Source organism: Stenella coeruleoalba, assembly GCF_951394435.1.
Source record: "Stenella coeruleoalba genome assembly, chromosome: 17".
Lineage (NCBI taxonomy): Eukaryota > Metazoa > Chordata > Mammalia > Artiodactyla > Delphinidae > Stenella > Stenella coeruleoalba.
In genome coordinates, this window is record NC_137163.1 from 35,386,020 (window position 1) to 35,407,652 (window position 21,633).

The 21,633-nt window shown below is 40.1% G+C and overlaps 1 protein-coding gene and 1 long non-coding RNA gene across 5 annotated transcripts in view; both read left to right on the plus strand.

The window, feature by feature from the left end:
• Positions 1–240: 240 nt before the first annotated feature.
• LOC307176163 lies at positions 241–7,867 on the plus strand. Its single transcript, XR_013824633.1, has 3 exons — positions 241–324; positions 2,440–2,662; positions 7,317–7,867. It is a non-coding gene; the product is annotated as an uncharacterized lncRNA (long non-coding RNA).
• A 2,120-nt stretch (positions 7,868–9,987) lies between these two features.
• RNF19A (ring finger protein 19A, RBR E3 ubiquitin protein ligase) overlaps positions 9,988–21,633 on the plus strand; it is a 65,269-nt gene continuing 53,623 nt past the window's right edge. For 3 of the 4 annotated variants that reach the window (XM_079901988.1, XM_079901987.1, XM_079901990.1), the window contains exon 1: positions 9,988–10,546. The gene's annotated coding sequence lies outside the window, so the exon portion shown is untranslated. The remainder of the gene's footprint in view (positions 10,547–21,633) is intronic. The other variant, XM_079901989.1, reaches the window with a different exon arrangement.

Consider the following 21,633-nt stretch of genomic DNA (forward strand, 5'->3'; position numbering starts at 1 on the left):
TTTAAAAGGAAAACAAAAACTCTACACTTGTTTTCCTATTGGGTCTATAAATCAGTAAAATATTAAGGTGGAAACAAAAGAAATACCTCTTTGCAATTGATCATCTACTTCAGTCATACAAGTCCTTGTATTTGATTGTGTTGCAGATTTATGCTTCTAAAAATAGTAAGTCTCAAGTATTCTTTCTAAATCCCAAAGTGCTTGCTACTAAATTATTTTTCCTCTATTCAATGCTGAATCACAGAGAAGATAATTTAAAAGATCTCATGTGATGTATGGAACCAACATTGTACAAAATCTGGATCGGGCACCCTCCTGTTCTAGGTAAGAAATGAATTATCATACAACTTTAGTGTATGGGAATTTTTATTTGAACAAAGCCATCTCAAAATCACTGCACTGTAGCAATTGTTTAGTTTCCCCCTCATGTCCTTGAGATATATTGTTTAAAATTTTTGCTTTTATCACAGGATATAAAACAATTTGAGATTGAATACAGATCTCTGGCCCTGAGACTTCAGATATTTTTCTCCCTCGCTCAGTTATCCAACTGGTTTCAAATCTTATTCTCTTTGATCATGGACAAGAATGTTGGCTTGGCACAGTTATTTTCGCTCCAAACTTGTGTTTTTTGGTGTTTTTTTTTGCCAACTCCCAAGTATGAATTTCAACAAGTTAACAAAGTTAAATTCTCCCCTCTAGCCCTAAATGTCAGTTGATGCATTCAAGGTATGACATGTCATCTCTTGTCCATCTTTTTATATCGTATAGACTTTTCAATTAGCCATTTTGAATTCCAGCCACATTTGCTAGGAAATAACTGTTTAAATACGTCCTCTCCTAACACATTTCTGATGGGATTCCCCTGGCAAAGGTAGATGGGATTTTTAAAATTGGAACCATACTAGAAACAGAATTGTTTTTGGTAATTGCTGATGAGTTTCCTGGCTAGCATACATGGAGCTAAAGTGACAGTTCCATTGAACAGCATGGATGGCAGAAAAGGGTGAAAGATGGCACCTGCAGAACAGCTGTCCACTCCCAGTAGGGCTTCGTTTGGACTTAGTTGTCTCTCCCCAGTGTTTTCTCCCTGCTTAAATGTTTTGTATCTTCTTACTGTTTCAGTGCTGAGATTCTGCCAAAAATACTAAACACGATTTGAAAGGAAAAGAAAAACATAGAGATAAAACTTCCCAACATGGTATTACAGGGAGGAATAACATTTTCTTTCTTCCTTACAATTCTATTTTCCTACGACAGACTATCTTCAATAAAAGCCACTGAATCCAATATCCACTCATCTTAAAATAATACTATTGATAACAGCTAATATTTACTGAGCTATTACTAAGTGCCAGGTACAGTGCTAAATGCTTTACCTTTATTATTTCATCTAATGCTCCCAGAAACTCTAAGAGGGAGATATTTTTATTACCCTCATTATAAAGATGAAACAGATATAATGGAACCTTGATCTATGAGCATTTATCTGCCAGTACTAGTAATTTTAGACCTTTTATTGGAAGGTCTCTGAGAATCCAAGTGCACACATGTATTTTTTCACCCACTGAATATGAATACCTACAAGTATAATCAAAGTGGAAGTGGGCCACAAGATGGGTTATAGTATTTTTAAACTTTTAAAAGAGTATCTTTAGTAATTCTGCTTCTACGTATATACCCCAGAGAAACTCTCCCATTATACCAAAAGAGATATGTATAAAAATGCTCATTTATATAGTAGTTAAAATGAATAAACTAGATTTTCATGTATCAACATGGATAGATCTTGAAAACAATGTTGTGTAGGGAAAAAAAAGACTATAGAATGATATGAATTTATAATATCATTTATGTAAAAAATATAATATCATTTAGTAAAACTGATGTTTGGAACATAAAACAACAGAATATGTTATTTGGAAATAAGCATTTTTATAGTAAAAGGATAAAAATGTGAGCCAGAAAGGTAGAATTTTCAGGATAACAGTTGCCTTGGGAGGAAAGGAATAGGATGGGGGGAAGGGACAAAGTAGGCTTCAACTCTTTGTCTCATTTCTTTTGCTATAGAAAATAATACAAATATGAGAATATGTTAACATTTGTTCTGTCAAGAACTACATGAGTCTGCTACCTTATTTTCTGAAAAATTTTTTTTATTTTAAAAATAATTCCATCTTAAGAAACACAAATAGGTATATTCACGCTGGAAAAGGGCAGGGATCACTATACAGAACATTATCTCCATAATTTGGGGGTAAAATTTTTCTGAAGCAGATTTGACTAGGTGCCCAATTTATTTATAAAATAACTCAGTATACCATCCATAGAACAGCTAGCTTTGAGTCTTATAAATTCAGTGCAACCTCCAAACCAAACTAGTTATAAAATGTATTCTTCAGTAATTTCATTAAGGTGAATTTTGTGGTTTCATATTAGCTGCAAACCGAAGGAGCCAGACCGCAAGATCCCTGCAATATTATCAAGGCCAACAGAAAGAACAGTTGTCTGGGGACTGTTACGGGCCACACGCTTCTGGCCAAAGACTCCTCTTCATGGGTCATCATTATTCCTGGACTGTACATCCCCAAATCTGACTCCCTGGCCACCCCTCTTCCTTTCCCTTTCTTCATCTCCAACAGCACAGGATTTCACTGTGAAGGTAAGCACTCCTGATTGCTATCTAACTAGGCCATGTGGTTTCAGTAGTGAGCGTTCTTCATTACATGATTTGGTATAAGGTTCTGGGTCATAGCTAAAAATATTTCAGCTTGAAAATTAATCTAATCTCTTGTTTGTTTTCTTTTGTTTGGAATATTTTCGCTTTTTAGACAATAATGTAGTTGAAGAATGCTATACCCAGCATTACTTAAAGTGCTATTTATTTGTTAACATTATATTTTGTAAGTGAGAAAAGTATTCCTCGTGTACATTTAAAAATAATCCCCTTCAGTTATATAACTAGCAATCAGTACCAGTTTGTTTGTGGGCATGTGTTCATATATATTTTTTATACCTGCCTTGTTTCAAATAGCATAAAAGCTGGGTTACAGATATAGATAGATAGATAGATAGAGATATAAATAACACCAGAAAAATTAAATCTGAATTCATTGAAGACATGGAAACAGAGGATTTAATTCAGGAGTGAGTTAAGTATGTAAAGTGCATCCTGTTCAATATTATACACAGGCCGGAAGGATGCCTCATACATGGCTCTACGCTTCCTCGCAGCCAAGGAAAATACTGTCAGTCCCACAATTGGCTAGCCAGAAAGCAAAACAAATGGGGATAATACACAAGGGAAACACAACTATACCAGGTGCGAAAACTAAAGGAAAACATTTTCCAGATATTGTTAGAGTAAATATAGCAATAAATTTCATGGTGCTTTCTTATAAATCCTTTACTATAGGCCCAAAGTATGATACCAAAGTAAGTTCATTAAGAAATCAGAGGGAAGAAAGGAACCACGGCATGGTATTGGAGGCTGGGAAGGTAGGACGGGGGTAGCATAGGCACAATCCAGGGGCTATGGCATTGCAACTGTTGGTCTTGACATGAGGCTCATTACCAGGATGACCATATAATTTATTGTCTAACCCAGGCCCCTTTGAGAGTGAAAGGTGGTACTATTGGGACTTCCTTGGTGGTCCAGTGGTTAAGACTCCACGTTTCCACAGCAGGGGGCACGAGTTCGATCCCTGGTTGGGGAACTAAGATCCTGCATGTCCTGCAGCATGGCCAAAAAAAAAAGAAAGGTGGTACTATTAATTAAGCCCACACACAGGTATAAGCCTGGAGTGTCCTGAGCCACCTGGGGCATACAATTACACTAAGTCCTTGTTCCTCACCCAGTGACATCCTGCTCCCATTGCAGCCCACCACTGTGGACCTTGTCAGCCGAACTCATTCTGTCCAACCTGGAGTGAGTCTAACCAGCTCTAGTTATAGGCGACTCTGGGGGTTTCTGGCCCAGGTCACCAGCATGGGGTTGGCTTGCTCATGAGTCAGCCAAAGAGGGAAGGTAATCAAGAAAGACTGGAGTAAGCAACAGGCAATGTCATAATGGCTGAAGCACTTAAGCTATAGTTCTCAAACATGTGGTATGAATTACCCAGGAATCTATCTCAGTAAGCACCCCAGGTGATTCTAGCAATGATGCTTCTAGCCTAGGCTTTGAGAAATACCACCCTAAAGGCTTATTAAATAGCCCTTCAGGGAGTCGAACCTTCCTACAAGGAAGAGTACCTTGGGTGGGCTTTGGGGAGGATACAGTGCCAGTTCCCTGTGCAAGGTCAGAGCAGTGGGATAGGTGGATCAGAGGCGCTCAGCGTTCAGCTACCTGAATGACTTTTCCATTGAGAGGCCTAGGTTCTCAATTTGGAAGAGAAAAGGTCTCTCCTCTCCGGAGTCTCTATATGGTCCTAACAATTAAGAGAACCACTCAAGCCGGGACACAGACGACCCCAATTTTTAAATCCTAGCTGGAATATCTCCCACTCTAGTGAGTTTCCCTTTACCTAGAAATAGTAGCTAACATTTACTGATGATTTGCTATGTGCCAAGCCTAAGTGTCGTATCTGCATTTACTCATTTAGTCCTGAGAACAACCCAATGGGGGAGGTACTGTTTTCACCCCCATTTGATGGTGGGGCATGTTGAGCACACCCAAGGGGAAATGTACACAGTGTGGTCTCTGTCTGAGGCACCCTTGTGGTAATGCAGGCCACAACCTTCACAGTCTTACACACTGGGCCCAACGTTGTGGGTCATAGAAGTTTGGTAAATTTCCCAAGGTCCCGCAGCTAGAACCCAGGTTCTGAAATCTCATAGATGAGAAAAAGGAGGGAACTGGCTAAGAAGACATTTCTATGACCTGCCAGGAAGGGAACTGGACCAATTTGGGAATCAATATATGTAATCACAAAAGGATAGGTAAGAGTGAGCAGTTAGGAAGTAGCACATTCCAGTGAACCAATTGTGGCAACTGAGAATCTCCCAAGTCTTCCTGGATGAGGTCCCAAGACTGCCTCCCCAAACCGTGTTAAATGATGATGGTGAAAAAAGAAACCTAAGCTCCCCTTCCTGGTTGCATATTTTCCAATGAAATGATCCTAAGGCTGAGCTTCTTGCTTCCAATGTCCTGTCCGGTGTTCCTACAACATGTCTTTATCACACTTTTGGCCCTTGTATTAGAGTGATTTTCTATGTGTCTGTTTCCTTGCCAAGTTTACAAGCTTCTTGAAAGCGGGGACAATACTTTACCATATTTGTATCTCTCATTGCCCAGGGAAGGCATGCCATATGTGCATGGCTAGGCATCTTTGATTTCTTCCTTCTTCTCTTCCTTATGTGTCAGGATTAAGCTACCTGACTTCAAAGGGTAGTGGAAAAGACCTACAAAAATAATGAAGTGCTTTACACAGAAAATTATAGATAGGCACAGGATTGCTGTGGAGCCAGAGAAGATGGGCTCAGCTTAGCCTGTGAGGGCCAGAGAAGGTTGATAAATTGAGCTAGACAGAGAGAAGGGAGGGGGCGCTCTAGGCAGAGTAGATGGCATGTGCAAAGAAAAGAAGATGCTCATGTGTGAGAGAGAGAGAAAAGAAGGAGAGGAAGGGAGAAAGGAGAGAGGATTTGTGGTACTGCAAGCAGCTTTGTGTGGTTGAAGAAGTTTTCACTTTGACTGTGTTGTCAATGGAGGGGGCTGGGGTAGGGATGGGAGAAGGGTAGGAGCTCTGGAGCCAGACAGCCTGCATGGTCCAAATCCCAGCTCTGCCACTTATCAGCTATGTAACTTTGTGCAAATGACAACCTCTCAAGCCTCAGATCCTCATTTGTTAATGGGATAATAATAGCACCTACCTTTTGGGACTCATAATTAAATGGCCTAATACTTATAAAGCACTTAAAACAGTGCCTGTCATATAATGTGCATTCAATAGAGAGTAGTTATTATTGTAACCCCATTGCTCTCTTTCTCTCATTCCCTACTTTTACTCCATTCCAAGTAAGTCTTATCAATTCTTCCTCTAAAACAAATACCAAGACCATCCTCCTTTGTCACCACCTTGGTCCAAAGAACTATGATTTCTTTCCTGGATTCTTGTAGTAGCCTCCTAACTGCTCTCCCTGTTTCTATTCTTGCTCTGTTACAATCTGATCCACAAAACAATTAGAGTGATCCTTTTCAAAGGTAAATTGGGTGTCACTCCACTTAAAAATCTATTGTTTCTCATCACACATCATCCCAACCATTTAGAATTCTTATCATGACCTTAAAAGGTTGTAAATAGGGCTTCCCTGGTGGCGCAGTGGTTGAGAGTCTGCCTGCCGATGCAGGGGACACGGGTTCGTGCCCCGGTCCGGGAAGATCCCACATGCTGCGGAGCGGCTGGGCCCGTGAGCCATGGCCGCTGAGCCTGCGCGCCCGGAGCCTGTGCTCCGCAGCGGGAGGGGCCACAACGGTGAGAGGCCCGCGTACTGAAAGAAAAAAAAAAGGTCTTAAATAATCTGGCTGCCTCTTACCTCTCTAAACCTACATCACCTTCCCTCTTACTCACCATGCTTCAGCCTCTAGTTGCCTTGAACTTGGCAAGTTTGTCTTGCTAGAACCTTTGCATCTGCTGTTCTCTCTGCCTTCCCCACCCCGTAACTTGTTTGCCTCCTTCTTGTCTTGTACTGGGTTGGCCAAAGGGTTCATTTGGTTTTTTCCATAAGATGGCTCTAGTAGCACTTAGTTGTCTTTAATTTCATTCGAAACAATTTTGTTAGATTGTATGTGACAGCTGTCATATCAGCGTGCATTTCAAAAAAAAACATCAAAATTGGTGAATTTTTGTGTAGCCATTTTAATATTGAAGATGGAAGAAAAAAGCAACATTTTCAGCATATTATGCTCTAGTATTTCAAGAAAGGTAAAAATGCAGCTGAAATGCACAAAAAGATTTGTGCAGTGTATGAAGAAGGTGCTGTGACTGGTCGAACGTGTCAAAAGTGGTTTGCAAAGTTTCGTGCTGGAGATTTGCTGGACGATGCTCCACGGTCGGGTAGACCAGTTGAAGGTCACAGAAATCAAATCGAGACACTGGTTGAGAACAATCAATGTTATACATGTGGGAGATAGCTGACATACTCACAATAACCAAACCAAGCATTGAAAATCATTTGCACCAGCTTGGTTATGTTCATCGCTTTGATGTCTGGGTTCCACATAAGTTAAGCAAAAAAAAACCTTCTTGACCGTATTTCTGCACGCAATCCTCTACTTAAAATTAATGAAAACATTCCCTTTTTAAAACGAATTGTGACAGGCGCTGAAAAGTGGATACTGTACAATAAAGTGGAATGAAAGAGCTTGTGGGGCAAGCGAAATGAACCACCACCAACCACGCCAAAGGCCGGTCTTCATCCAAAGAAGGTAATGTTGTGTATATGGTGGGATTGGAAGGGAGTCCTCTATTATGAGCTCCTTCCAGAAAACCAAATGATTAATTCCAACAATTACTGCTCCCAGTTAGACCAACTGAAAGCAGCACTCGATGAAAAGCATCCAGAATTAGTCAACAGAAAACACATAATCTTCCATCAGGATAAGGCAAGGCCACATGTTTCTTTGATGACCAGGCAAAAACTGTTACAGCTGGGCTGGGAAGTTCTGATTCATCTGCTGTATTCACCAGACATTGCACCTTTGGATTTCCACTTATTTAGGTCTTTACAAAATTCTCTTAATGGAAAAAAATTTCAATTCCCTGGAAGACTGTAAAAGGCACCTGGAACAGTTCTTTGCTCAAAAAGATAATAAGTTTTGGGAAGATGGAATTAAGAAGTTGCCTGAAAAATGGCAGAAGGTAGTGGAACAAAAGGGTGAATACGTTGTTCAATAAAGTTCTTGGTGAAAATGAAAAATGCCTTTTTTTTAAACTTAAAAACCGAAGGCACTTTTTGGCCAACCCAATAGAACCAGCTCAAATGTCAGAGGAGTGGACTTTAGTTTGAGACACCAAACTGAAGTAACAGGCTCCCTGGTTTCTATATGTTACTCTGGTAAATTTATTTCCTTTTGTTTATGTCTCTTTTGTTATTTACTCTGCCTTCCCCAACTCTGTGCCCCAGAATATATGTTCTATGAGAGCAGAAACAAGGCCTGTCTTTTTCATTGCTGTATTCCCAGTTTCAATAACAGCAAAACTCTCTGCCTGAACTAGGCACCCAATAAATATTTATTGAATTGATATTGAATGAATTAAAAGAGAGTAGGGAAAGAAGGGAGAATGCGGCCAAAAATGAAGGCAGCTGGGGCCAATTATTATGCTTTTGCAGTAATCCAGTGAGAAATGATGAGGCCCTCCAGTGGTTTTCAACCTTGGCTCTGCATTGGAATCACCTGGGGAGTTTTAAAAATTACTGATGCCTGAGCATCATCCTCAGGGCCCCTGATTTAATTGGTGGATGCAGCCTGGGTGTCAGGATATTTCTTAAAGCTCCAGAGGAGATTCTATCATGCAGCCCAAGCTGAAACCACTGCCCAAAGGCAGAAGGGGGATATAGAAGAGAGTAAGTGCAGGGATGTTTAGGACATGCAATAAGCAGGACTTGGTGGTTAACTACAAACTGGAACTGATGAAAAGGAGGGTGCCTAGGAAGAATCCTAGATTTCTGGCTTGGGCCTGGGTAAAAGAGAGAGGCAAGTTTTGAGAAAAAGATAACAAATTATGTCTTGGACAGGCTAAGTTTGAAGTGCCTGTGGGGATTTGAGTGGAGATGTTCAATAGATATTTCTTTAATAGATTTACGTTGCCCTAGTGAAGAAAAGGAAATCCCTCTAGTTTTTAAGATGACAGGGAAAGGCATCTCCGGAAATTATGACAGAGTACAAGACCATTCCCACTCTGCACAGACTCTTTACTCAAAACTCCCTTCCAAGACAATGCCCCATCAGTTCTGAAATGTTGTTCAACATGTTGATATATTTACAGGAAGGATTATATTATGGATGGGTACCATCCTATAAATCCATTTAACTTACTATTCTTGTATTACCTGTAGGCTTAAAGTATCCCACTGATTAAATTGCTGGCAGCCTCCAAATAGCATTTAAAGGAATATATAACAGCTTTAAAACTTTCTGATAAATGAAAATGAACATACCCATCATTACTTCCTTTAAGAGTTGTGGTCAAATATACTTAGACCTAAACTGCTTAGAAACCTTGTTTAGTTTTTTAATTGGTAAATATTTACTGGGTTACCAAAGATACCAAGTACCCTCTGAAAGACCATGGCTCCTTGGTTTGTTTCTAATTTAAATTAGATACACTAAAACAAGGATTGATAGGGGGATATATTTAGTTAAGTAACAGATGGCGAAAGGACATTTCTGTCCAGCATCTATCACATTCCTGTTTCTCAGTATTCCAAAGAGTGACTAAATCTTGAAATCAACTAGGAAGGAATGGACTGAATGTGTTTATTCAACGAAGCTGAACTGATGCCCAGTCATGTGTAGGTTAAAAAATTCAAAGGGGGTATGGCTGGCTTCAAGGATATGGGGGGTGGAACGGATAAAGCGGATTAAAGTAATTCAGAAGGTATCAAACATAACTGAAATATGAATTCTGAATTCTTAAGGGACTCTGTGATATCAAGTGGGAAAGAAAGAGGTGAGTGGAAGATATTCTCCGAACCCTCACGCAAGGTGTTCACCTGTGGCTAAGGGCTGTTCCTAGCAGCCCCTGCGGAAAACTAAGGTCTGTTAAAAGAAGGGTGCGGTGGGGCGCCGCCACCCTGAGGGAAGGACATTTCCTCCCGGAGAGGTTTGAAACTCGCTGCAGCACCACCGCCCTGCTCTCCCTGGGGCTGCCAATCTAGCAGGTGAACCGTGAGAACACAAAGGAATGAATAATGGCGTGCGAAACGCCGAAAGCCGGGCTCCGCAAGTCCAGCATCTCCCTACACCTCCAGCCACTCCCACCCGTCCTTGGAGGAGACACCTGCCCCACAGCCCGGCCCGCTTCGGGGAAGTCTTGCGGGATGATGGGCAGGAAGGGCCGCTGATAGCCCCGGGCGGGTAGACAGGCGGGAGGGGCCACACTCCCAGCAGCCCGAGTCGCTGGCGGGGAGCGCCCGGGCGTGCGCGGAGCGAACACGAGCGAGCGAACAGCCGCGTCCCAGAGCCGCCCGCGACGGGCCGGGTGGGCGTGACGCCATGACGCAAGGCACGCGGGCGGTGCGCAGGGGCGGGGCGGGGGCGGGAGGAAGGAGTGGGAGGAGGGGGCGGAGACAGCGGGGGCTGAGGGAGGGGGAGAATGGCAGTTGCGGCGCTGGTTCCCGGGAACAGCAGTCAAGACACAACTGCGGAGGAGGAGTCCGGGAAAGCGGCAGTCTGGACCCCTCCTCTCCGTTCCCCCCGCCCCAGCTGAGAGGCGCCTTGGCGGGTCTGAGGAACCCTCCTCCGTACTTCCTTTGGCTGCTGCCGCCGCCAGGAGATGGGCCTGCTCGCCCGCAGCCCTGCGCCCTGCGTCTCCCTGAGGAGTTGAAGGTACTGGCGAGTACGGGGGGAAGCTGCGCCCGGGAGCCAGAGGGCAGGGGCGGCTCCAGTTTCCGACACGGGGCGCTCCGGCTGCTACCCTTGCACCCCTCCCCGGGACGGAAATGGATTCGGAAATCCCACGGGAAAGGCGCCCCTGCTCGTGCTCGGCGCGGGGCCGGGGCGGCCCGGGGGTCAGGCCTCGGGCTGGTTCCGCTTCCCCGGCTTGGCCCCGGCGCTGGCGTTCCCTCGGCCGCGCGGGCGGAGGGAAGGCGTGGGATACGCCCCGGGCTCTGTCCTCCTGGCCCGAGCAGTCTGGGGCGAGGGCGGCCGACCCGGCGGTGTTGTGACGGGCGGAGGCGGCGCTCCCCTCCTCACTTCACCAGCCCCTGGAGCAGGCGACGCGGAGGGCGGCAGCGGCGGGGAGGTGGCGGGGGCGGAGCGCATTCCTGATGGGTGAAATCGGCTCTAACGGGACTGATTTCCGGGCCTTGCTGCAAATTTGGAGCCGGGGCCAGCGCCCCCCACCCCCTGCGGCTGGAGGCCTCGGGGAAAAGAGAGGCAGGCACTGGGGAACGTTCATCCGGGGGACTGCCACCCCCTGCAAAAGCAGAAATTAAACAGACGAAAAATGGTGGGGTCTTGGGGTAAAGTATGTCTTAAGAGGGGTCCTCCAGGGTTGTCTCCCTCACACTAAACCTTCAGGGAGTTCTCATTCTTCAGCCAGTAATGCCACTATTTTTAATTTCCAGTTTTTCCTATCATTTGGCTTCCCCTCTGCCGTTGCCCTCCCCCCCACCCTTTTCATTAATGGGAAGAAGGAAAATAAGTTCAGGGTTCATTAACCTCGCGACAAAGGGCAGTAAATAAAAGAGGGGAGAGAATGGTTAAAGCTACATATGGGAGAAAGAAAGGTCTTATTTTTTTCCCATTAGCTCTTGAAGGTAGAAATATACGAACGATGTTTTATTCTGGTTAATATTTACTATTCAAAATGTTGCGGAACGTCCTGTTGGGTGGACGTTGGAAAGAACAGCATTTAAATGCCTCTGCAGTTTTCACACCCAGGTGTTGGCTGCAAACGCTAGTATTAAATGTTAGTAAACGGTGGAGGAATAAAGCAATCCTTTCCTCTGATCGGTTGCCTTAAAATGTGATTTTTCCTTAGCGTTCCACTTTTCTTTTCTTTTTTTGGTAGTAACATGGCTTTCTTTTTATTTATACATATGTATTTTTTATTTTAACCTAATTCCTTGACCCTTTTTGTTATGTGAAGTCTGACGGTATGCCCAAGTTTCATTTTCGGTTTTGCCATTAACCATCTTAATGAGCATCTTTATGAGTCAAACTGTTATTACCGTATTGGCTTGTTTATGCTTCCTTAACACCCAACTGTCAGAATTGAATCAAAATGTAAATATTTCTATTTAGAAAATGGCGATGATCTATTGTTGACGCTTATTTTCAAATGTTCTTTGCTTGCTATGTGCAATTCCATGGTAAAGATCTAGAATTAAGTCTTGGGACCTAAACCACATTATGCAACAACAACAACAACAAAAACCCTTTTTATTTGTTAGTTTTATTCCTCTTTCTATTATTGTATACAGTGTAACTGAAATTTAAATTTCATGTGTCCTCAAAAACTATTTTAATGTCACCACAAGGTGTCTTTCTGAGGAAAAAATTACATTTGGCAACTAATGTTAGTGTAGTTTTTCAATATCTGTGACTTCCAGGAGGATTCCAATAAGATTAACTTTTAAAACTGTAACATTATTTTAGGAATTGAAACACAACTCAATTTTTAGTCTCCAGATAGTAGCTACTTGAAATATTGTTGTTTCGTTTGAATGACGCCTCAGTTGAGCATTAGAGTTTATATAAAGAACGGTCCATTTTACTGTCTTCAGACCAGTATTGGAATTTTTAAAATTTTGGTGGTGATTTGTAGAATTTTGGGTGCCTTTTTACTTGGTTAAATGAAACTGTTTTTTTCTACCTAACATATGAAAGATACTAAGATTATTGTCTGTTTTAAAAGCTACTTCAGCATTTTAGTGGAAAATAAATGCACTTCACACATTTGAAATAGAGGAAGTCATAAGGTCATATTTTTGCAGTTGTGAATTAAGACACTTGGGGTCGCCTCTCTTCAATGGGATCAGATTGAAAGATACTATTCTCACGGGGTTCTTAGATGGAATTAAATATAGGTAATTTAAAACAAACTCTTTTATCATTTGAAAGACTCTCTTGTATATTATGGCAGGTTCTGATTTTATCCTTAACACTTCCTTAGATTTATCACAGAAATTCTTTGGTTTCTAATCATCCCTGCCCACACTGCCCCACCCCCACCCCCCCAATCTGGAGGGCGCTGAGGATTGAAAAACGTAGTTTTCTGAATTTTTCAAGGAGGAGAAGGAAGACAAATATTTGTGATAACACGTCAAAATCCCTGGTCAGGTGCTGGGCAGAGAGTAAGCTAGGGATAAATTTTGTTGCATTTATATCTGAATTGCCTCCTTCTATTTCTTCCCTACTCAGGTTATAAAGGAAATCTTAGAGAATTGCTATTTGTTTTTCTGATGCTTCTAACAAGTGACAGTTGATTGTCAAATGCAGGCTGGTTTCGTGTTAAGCTTTATGATCTTTTATCATTTAAGGCCCATGTAAAAATTAGGCCATTTTAGGCTGAAGGCCAAAAAAGGGTTGAATTTCGAAATTTATATTTGATTATATTGGCATTGTGTTTGGCAAACTAGCACTAGTAGTTTAATGATGGTCTGAAAGGACCCATGGTCGTACATGAAGTACTTTAGCTTAAAGGTTTTGGTTTGATCTTTTTTTGAGCAAAATGTTAATCTGATTACTTATGGAGATCACCTAAATTTTCCTTAGGTGATTTTTTTTCTCCAGTCAGGAGTAATTATTATTTTTCTTTGGCTTTTTAATTTTTAAGTCATGAGGTACCAGCTTTTGTTAGTTTTGTATAACCCTGAAACAACTATATATATAACCACACCTGCACAGCTAAAGACTGTGGGATACTGTTCCTTTGCTAAACACATCTGTATTTCAGATGACGGTAGAAAAAAGGCAGTGAAATCATTTTGGGTGTTTAAAACTTGGATACTTCGTTCGTTTCTCAATAGCTGTCATATGTCAGTAATACTTTCTGTATTAAACTGAGAAAAATTAGCACCTTTTGATAAAGTAGTTTTTGCTTGTATTGCTCTCTTTGTAGCTGTCAATAAAACCTGAACAATTAATTTGTTTATTAATGACATTTTCTCGAAAGCTAGGATATTAGCCTAAAAAGCATTATACATTCTTGTTCTATTGATGTTACCTACTATTTTCTTTCAAAAGTCATTTACTTGAGAAATGCTACTTGTTAATTTGTTTTTGAAGTCCTTCTTGGTAGTTTCCTTTTTTGTGTGTGAGTATACCAGTATTTTTTTTTTAACATCTTTATTGGAGTAAATTGCTTTACAATGGTGTGTTAGTTTCTGCTGTACAACGAAGTGAATCAGCTATATGTATACATATATCCCCATATCCCCTCCCTCTTTCGTCTCCCTCCCACCCCTCTAGGTGGTCACAAAGCACTGAGCTGATCTCCCTGTGCTATGCGGCTGCTTCCCACTAGCCATCTGTTTTACATCTGGTAGTGTATATATGTCTGTGCCACTCTCTCACTTCGTCCCAGCTTCCCCTTCCCCCTCCCCGGGTAGAGTTTTCTTCTGTGAAATCCTCAGTAGGATAAAACTAATAAGGAGTTGTTTTACCCCTCAAATAAATTTGTGCGTTGAATTTTGAAGCAAAATCCTCAGAAATCACCCTAGTTTGTTTAAGCCGAAAAGAAACTTCAAAACTCAGTCTTGGGTTCAAAAAAACTGAACTTAGCCCCTTAAAATTATGTACACTTAACATTTTCGACCTCTGTCCTCCTCTGGAGACCCCTGAAAGTATAAACAGCCCTGCTGTAATGTGAATAGCAAGCAAGGTTGCCAGTTGTAGAGACTTCTGGTAGAGATGAGCCGTAGGAGGGAGCAAACTAGTTAGAGGGAAGGAACAAGAAACCAGGAGAAGCTATAGGGAGTGAGATAGTGTTAAGCTTCCAGATGAATCGTATATAGCATAATAATATAACTAATGTATCACAAAAGTAGATGGCCATTACTATAAATCTGCTGATGATTTATATTTTGTGATTTCTAAGTCAGGTATTGGCATTTGCTCCCCAAATGGTGAAGTACTCTAAGTTATTCTTATGCATATGAGATAATACATATGAAATGTGCAGTAGAAGTGTAGAGATAATGTAAACTGTATGATGCCAGGGACCATAATCACCATAATCTTTGTTCACTCTTAAGGTCTCAGCACTTAGCATAAGGCTTGACAACGATAGGTGTTGGATAAGTATTTGCTAATTGAATAAAGTTATGTATTGTAATGTAACTATTTCATAACTCTCTCTATAGCAGGGCTATCTAATAGAAATATAATGTAAGTCATAAATTAATTTAAGATTTCCTTGTTAGCCACATTAAAAAGTAAAAAGAAACAGGTGAAATTAATTTTCATAATATATTTTATTTAATGCAACATATACAAAACATTATTGTCTCAGCATGTATTAGTGAATGACCTTACATTCTTTTATTCATACCAAGTCTTTAATCCACCATGTGGTTAACACTGGACAGCACAGCTCTAGGAGTATTTTGTATGAAATGTTTTTTCCTTTCCACAGAAATTCTTTAGTCTTTTTTGATAGTCTCTTCTTTTGTCTTTTTTGATAGTCTCTTTCTAACATGTCTTTTGAGTCCAAATACAGAAGCACATATGTCATTGAATTGGAATTACTGAGTTGGATTGAAAGTCAGGATACCTGACTTCTTTCGTTTGTACAACTTTCCCAAAATGGCTCTGCCTCACTCTCTTTCCCTGTCTGTAAAATGAGGGAGAATGTGCTATCATCTGTTTCATTTGATTAGTATAAATTATGTCTTTGAAACACTCTTAACTACTCAGACAAGACTATTACAAAATAGATTTTTAAAATATTAGTAACTTGTCATAGCAAATCTCAGTATAAAAACAGAAGGAAAAAGTACCCATGAGACTACTGGTGCGGAGGTCCTGTTACCTCCCACACTGGAATAAGTTACAATGAATGAATCAATACAAGATGCTCCTGTAACATTGAGTCAGGAGAGGTGACTAGGTCTGCTCCAGAACCAGATTTTAAACCTCTGATCTATTTAAATATTGCCTTAACTAATTTATCCTTCAGTTTTTGTTTGCATGAATAACCTACACTTCTTACATAGGCATCCTTAAATCAAAATCATGAAATAAGGTCCTTTGGGAAGAGAGGGTGGGGACTGATTAAGTGCATTTAAGTGGGGGAAAATAAAGCAAACATTTAGAAAAGTCTATCATCACATCCTATAGTACAGGATATGTACTATACTATATAGCACAATAACTGATTCTTTTATCCAAACCAGGGGTTGCAGTGGTTACCTGGTAAGCAGTTACACATAGCCAAATATAGCTAAATCAGATACGTAGCCAAATCAAATAGGTATCTCCTTATAGCCATATCCTTTCATTAAAAATAATAATAATAGTAACTTTTAAAAAATTATAGATGAACATCCTTTGGCTTTTTGCATAAACATAACACACTTTACTGATGACCTTAGTAAAAATTTCTGGAGTCATATAGTAGATTGTGTGGTGGCCCTCAAAAAGACGTTCACATACTAATCTCTGGAACCTGTGAATGATACCTTATTTGAAAAAAGAGTCTGCAGATGTAGTTAAGGATCTTGAGATGAGGAGATCATCCCAAGTTATCTGAGGGGTCCAAAATTCAATGGCAAGTTGTCCTTACAAGGGAAAAGCAGAGGGAAATTACAGATAGACAGAAGAGGGGAAGATGCACAGAAGAGGTGGAGGCAATGTGAGGCATGGAGGCAGAGACTGGAGTGATGTGGCCACGAGCCAAGGAATGCTTGTAATCACCAGAAGCTGGAAGAAGCAAAGAACAGATTATCCTGAACCCCCAAAGGGATCGTAACACTGCTGGATTTGAGGCTTTTACCTTCCAGAACTGTGAGAAAATAAATTTCTGTTGTCTTAAGTCACCCACTTTGTAGTAAGTTGTTAACAGGAAACTAATATACAGTCAAAAGTAAAAAGATCTGTGCTTACCTTTGTTTTGTATCATGCATTGTGACTCTCAGAGACCAGACAGCCCTTCCTTTAGAATTCTTATCCGTTCTGAGAAGTATCAGAGGAAGTGTCTTAATACCCTCAAGTCTGAACAGGCCTAAGAAATAGCTTATATCATGTAAGATACACTGTTATTGTCTCTCAGGTCGTTCTTAAGATACAGTTTATATTTAGGGGAGGGGGCAAGTGTAATACTGATGGGATAGACCAAGAGGTTTTGTCTCATGAGGGTGTGATTCCTTCCACCTTCCCTATCTCCTTTACTGGAGCCTCCTCTTCTACCCTATATCTTAAAGTTGGAATGCCACAGGGCTCAGTCCTTACCCTTCTTTATTCCTCTGGGGACTTCATCCATGCTTGTGATTATACCCACCATTGGTATAACAACTCTTCCCAAAATTTTATCTCTAAGCCAGACTTTTTTCCTGAACTCCATGCCTGTTATGTGGGTATTTGGCTGTACATTCTCACCTAAGGTTTAAAGGCATCTCAAACTTAAATGTCTGAAAATGAACCCCTGCTCTTAGCTCCTCCCTGAACTTGTTCTTTTCACAGCCTTCTCCATTTCAGTGGACAGCAGTTTCAGCCTTCTGGTTAATCAGGGCAAAATCCTCTTGGAATCCATCAGGAAATTCTGTCAGTTCTAGTTTCAAAAGATATCCTTATGCCCATCATCATCTCTCTCCTAGAGTATTGCAGTAGCCTTTAAACTGTTCTCCATGTTACTGTCCTTACTTCTTTCTTCTCATTCTATTCTTAACACTAGAATTATCCTTTAAAATTATTCAGATTCTAAACTGTCTCTGTTTAGAAGCCCCCTAAGTTTGCCCATCTCGCTTAGGATAAAAGCCATAGTTCTTACAGTGGTCTATAAAGCCATACACAACCTGGTCCCATAACGTTCTGACCTATCTCGTATATTCTTTGTTTTGCTCATTTCCCTCTGGCTACATTCTGGCCTCTAGGCTATTCCTTGAACATACCAGGCACATTCCTACCTTAAGGCTTTGCAGTGGCTGTTGCCTTTGCCTTGGATGCTCTTTCCTCAGATTTCCTCGTGGCTAACTCCCTTCAAGTCTTAGTTTAAATGTCATCTTTTCAGTAAGCTCTGATCACCCTTTACAAAATTGTAATCAGTGCCACACGTACACACACTCTTGATTACCTTTACTCTGCTTAACTTTTTTCCCACATTCTAGCAAAGAATCACAGTAAAATATTTAAGTGAAGTATTTAGAAAATTGTAAACTTCTATATAAAAGTATGAAACAATTTTTAGTAGTTTATCTATAATTACTGACCTAGAATGATTTGTGGAAATAAGGTAGGTGTTGGGCCTTGAAAGAAGAGTAGGACTTCAAATAAGCAGAGAAGGTGGAAAAGAGTATTCAGGCAGAGACAAAGACATAGGAAACATCACGGAGGTGAAACTATGTTTTGTTGATATATTTAACAAGTAGACCAGTTGGCTAGAGTGTGTTTTTATATAGGAGAATGGTGAGAGACTAAGGTAAGATTGTGGAATGCCATGTAAAGCTTAAAGTTTGTTTACCTGTGGGAAGCAAATGGATGCTTGTAAGCAGAACTTAACAAAAGGCCAACGTGATAATTCAGAAACCAGGTGATTAATGAAGGTCTTGTGGAGGAAGTAAAGTAGTAGAAAGAGGACTGAGACTTTGGCTCTGCCACATTAGCTGCATGGATAAATCAAATAATCTCCAGACCAGCACTATCCAATAGAACTTTCTGCAGTGATGGAAACATTCTAGACCTGCACTGTCCAGTATGGTAGCCAGTGGCCACATATGGCTGTAGAGTATTTGAAATGTGACTAGTGTAACTGAGGAACTGGAGTTTAATTTTTTTTAATTTTAATTAATTTAAACTTAAATAGTCTCATATGGCTAGTGATGATACATTTGACTGAGTAGCTCTAGAATACAGTTTTCTCACTTACAAAATGTAAGATTAGATTGGAACATTAGTGGCACTAGAAGGATAGGTTCCACAGCCAAATAAAGTTGATGCAGTGTTCTGAGAAAAGCAAATGGGTATCTAGCTAGCAGATGCACCTGTGCATGACTAGTATTTGTGAAACAGTTCCAGGTTTGTATCCTTTTCATTTTTTGTATCTCCATGACTTATTTGAGATCCCCTCTGTCTCTTGATTGCTGATTTTTTAAATTGGTCTTTAGGTTGATGCTTCCTATAGTTAAATATCTAATACATCTAATTTAATAGTATGTTTTATAATTATAGTTAAATCTATCTTGTTTCTTTTGAATTCTTAATGAGAAAGCCATAACAATGAAAAACCTTTATGATTGTTTACCTGTTGTGTAATTCTTACCTAGATTCTTCTGCTTTCCTTAGAAAATACTCCCTTACTTGTTTTCTTCCCCAATAAAATTAAGAAATATTTCATTTGTATTTCAGTTTTGATTTTATTTTCGGGGGACATGTTTAGAGAGAAGCTCTATGAATGCTGTGTATCCAAAGGAAAATAGACACATGTTGCTTATTGTGCCTCTTGTTTCCCAAGAGATATTGTTCCTTCTGAGAATTACTTTATAATTTGCAGAAAGTTTTAAAAATAGCTTTTAGAACTTACAATCAAATAGCTCTTCCAGCCTGTGCCCTACCTAGTTATGTACATACGTCATAAAATTAAGCATACACACACACACACACACACACACACACACACACACTGATTTACCCTAACCACACACACACACACACACACACACACACACTGATTTACCCTAACCAGAGGTTTCCGCTTCCCCCACCCCTCATGTTCTTTAGGAGAAAGAGACAAATGAAATTCCAAAATTGGAGAGGCAGGATACTGCTGTTATCAATACTTTTTATTAAAAAAAAAAAAACAAGAAACAACTTCTAGAAAAAATGGTAAGGACAAAATTAGCCCAAACATTTAATATTTGTAATTGTCCAAATAGTAGAATTACTCAGATTAGTGATGAAACTGGTAAAATTCAGTTTGCAAAGATAATACTCATTACACTGGATTTACTAAGACCAAAGAGTATACCAACACTGTAGAGAATTTGGAGATATTTTTAAAAGAACAGAAAGAAATATAAATTGTCCACTTTTAACCCTAGAGTATGGTATGTATTACAGCTGTCTATATATTTGTATATTAGAATCATAGTCTTTCAGAACTAAGGGGCCTTAGACATTACCTCATCCAATCACTTTAGCTTTCAAATAAGGAAGTTGAAATTCAAAAAGTAGACAGACTTGACTAATATCAGACTAGGTTAATATTTCCCTTCTGTTGATGTATAGCAATGAGTATTTTAACCAGTTCAAAAAAATTTTTTTGACAGTTGGATATCTTTTTTAAACCTATTTAAAAATTTTTTCATGTCTCTGGGCCCTCTTATCATACCCATCGTTTTGCACTACTCTTTTCCTCCCTTCTCCCTATTGGTGTATTGTTTGCCCTTCTGAACAAAGAGTGCCTGGAATGGGCTAGTCAAAATGTTTTAAATCTTTTTTCTTTAATTGGAAAATGGAATGAATAATGCTTTTTCTTTCTGCAGCAGATTTTTTTTTTTTTTTTTTGCAGTACACGGGCCTCTCACTGCTGTGGCCTCTCCCGCCGCGGAGCACAGGCTCCGGACGTGCAGGCTCAGTGGCCATGGCTCACAGGCCCAGCCGCTCCTCGGCATGTGGGATCTCCCGGACCAGGGCACGAGCCCGTGTCCCCTGCATCGGCAGGCGGACTCTCAACCACTGCGCCACCAGGGAAGCCCCAGCAGCTTATTTTTGTAATGGATTGAGTAATGAGTATTATTTGTAATGAGTATTATTAAAACCACGTAGTACCATTCTCTTCTACATCCCAAACAAGAATAGGCTTAAATAGATAAATGTAGCAGGTGTATGTTTGTGAAGCTGTTTAAGAACTATCTCTTTGGGGAGGCTTTGTGGCATATGGGAATAGTTTATTCTGAACTTTTAGTTTATGTTTCTAGGCGATCATAGGAATTATGTTAAGGATAGAGCTCAAGGTAGTATATTTGAGTCTTGATAAGCATTCACTTTCCGAAAAACTTGCTGGAAACTGATATGTGCCTATGTTAATGCTCTGTTGAGTTACCTCCACCTCCCCCATATATAAAAGTAGTTAAGTTGAAATTATTTACCCTATTTTCAATATTAGACCACTTGTCATAGGTTTGTAGCTATATAAACATAACAAGGCTGAAAACTATATTTATGTTGGAGAAATTCGTGTACTATAATGATGTATTCCAAACTTGCAAATGGCTAACTATTCTGGTGACATTAGACAAGCCATTTCAGAGCCAACAGTTTGTTTCATTTTATTTCTAACCTTAAGCATGATAATCTCTTTTTAAACAGTTTTATCCAGTAAATGGTTCAGTTACATTTGTGCCATCTCCTCAGATATTTGTAATAGTTATAGCTAATATTTGTTAAGTGATTAATATGTCATACTGATGCTGGATTCTTTATATATTTTATTTAATCCTAGTAATAATCTTGTGGACTGTAGGTTATTTATTATTCCTGTTTTACAGTTGAGTAAACCGTCTTAGTAATTTAATGCAGTGTCACACAGCTAGCTAATAAGTGTCAGAATCTGAACTTGAACCCAAACTTTGTGACTCCAAAGTCTGTGCTTTACGGTTTGAATAAAAAGATGCTATCATTACCCCATATTTGTATAGTATTTTTAAAATTTCCCGTCCAAGCTACTCGTAAGTTATTCCCTCATTTTATCTTGGGTAAGATAGTTGTGTCTGAAACAGACAACCCCAAAATCTCAGGCGGAACACTATAAAAGT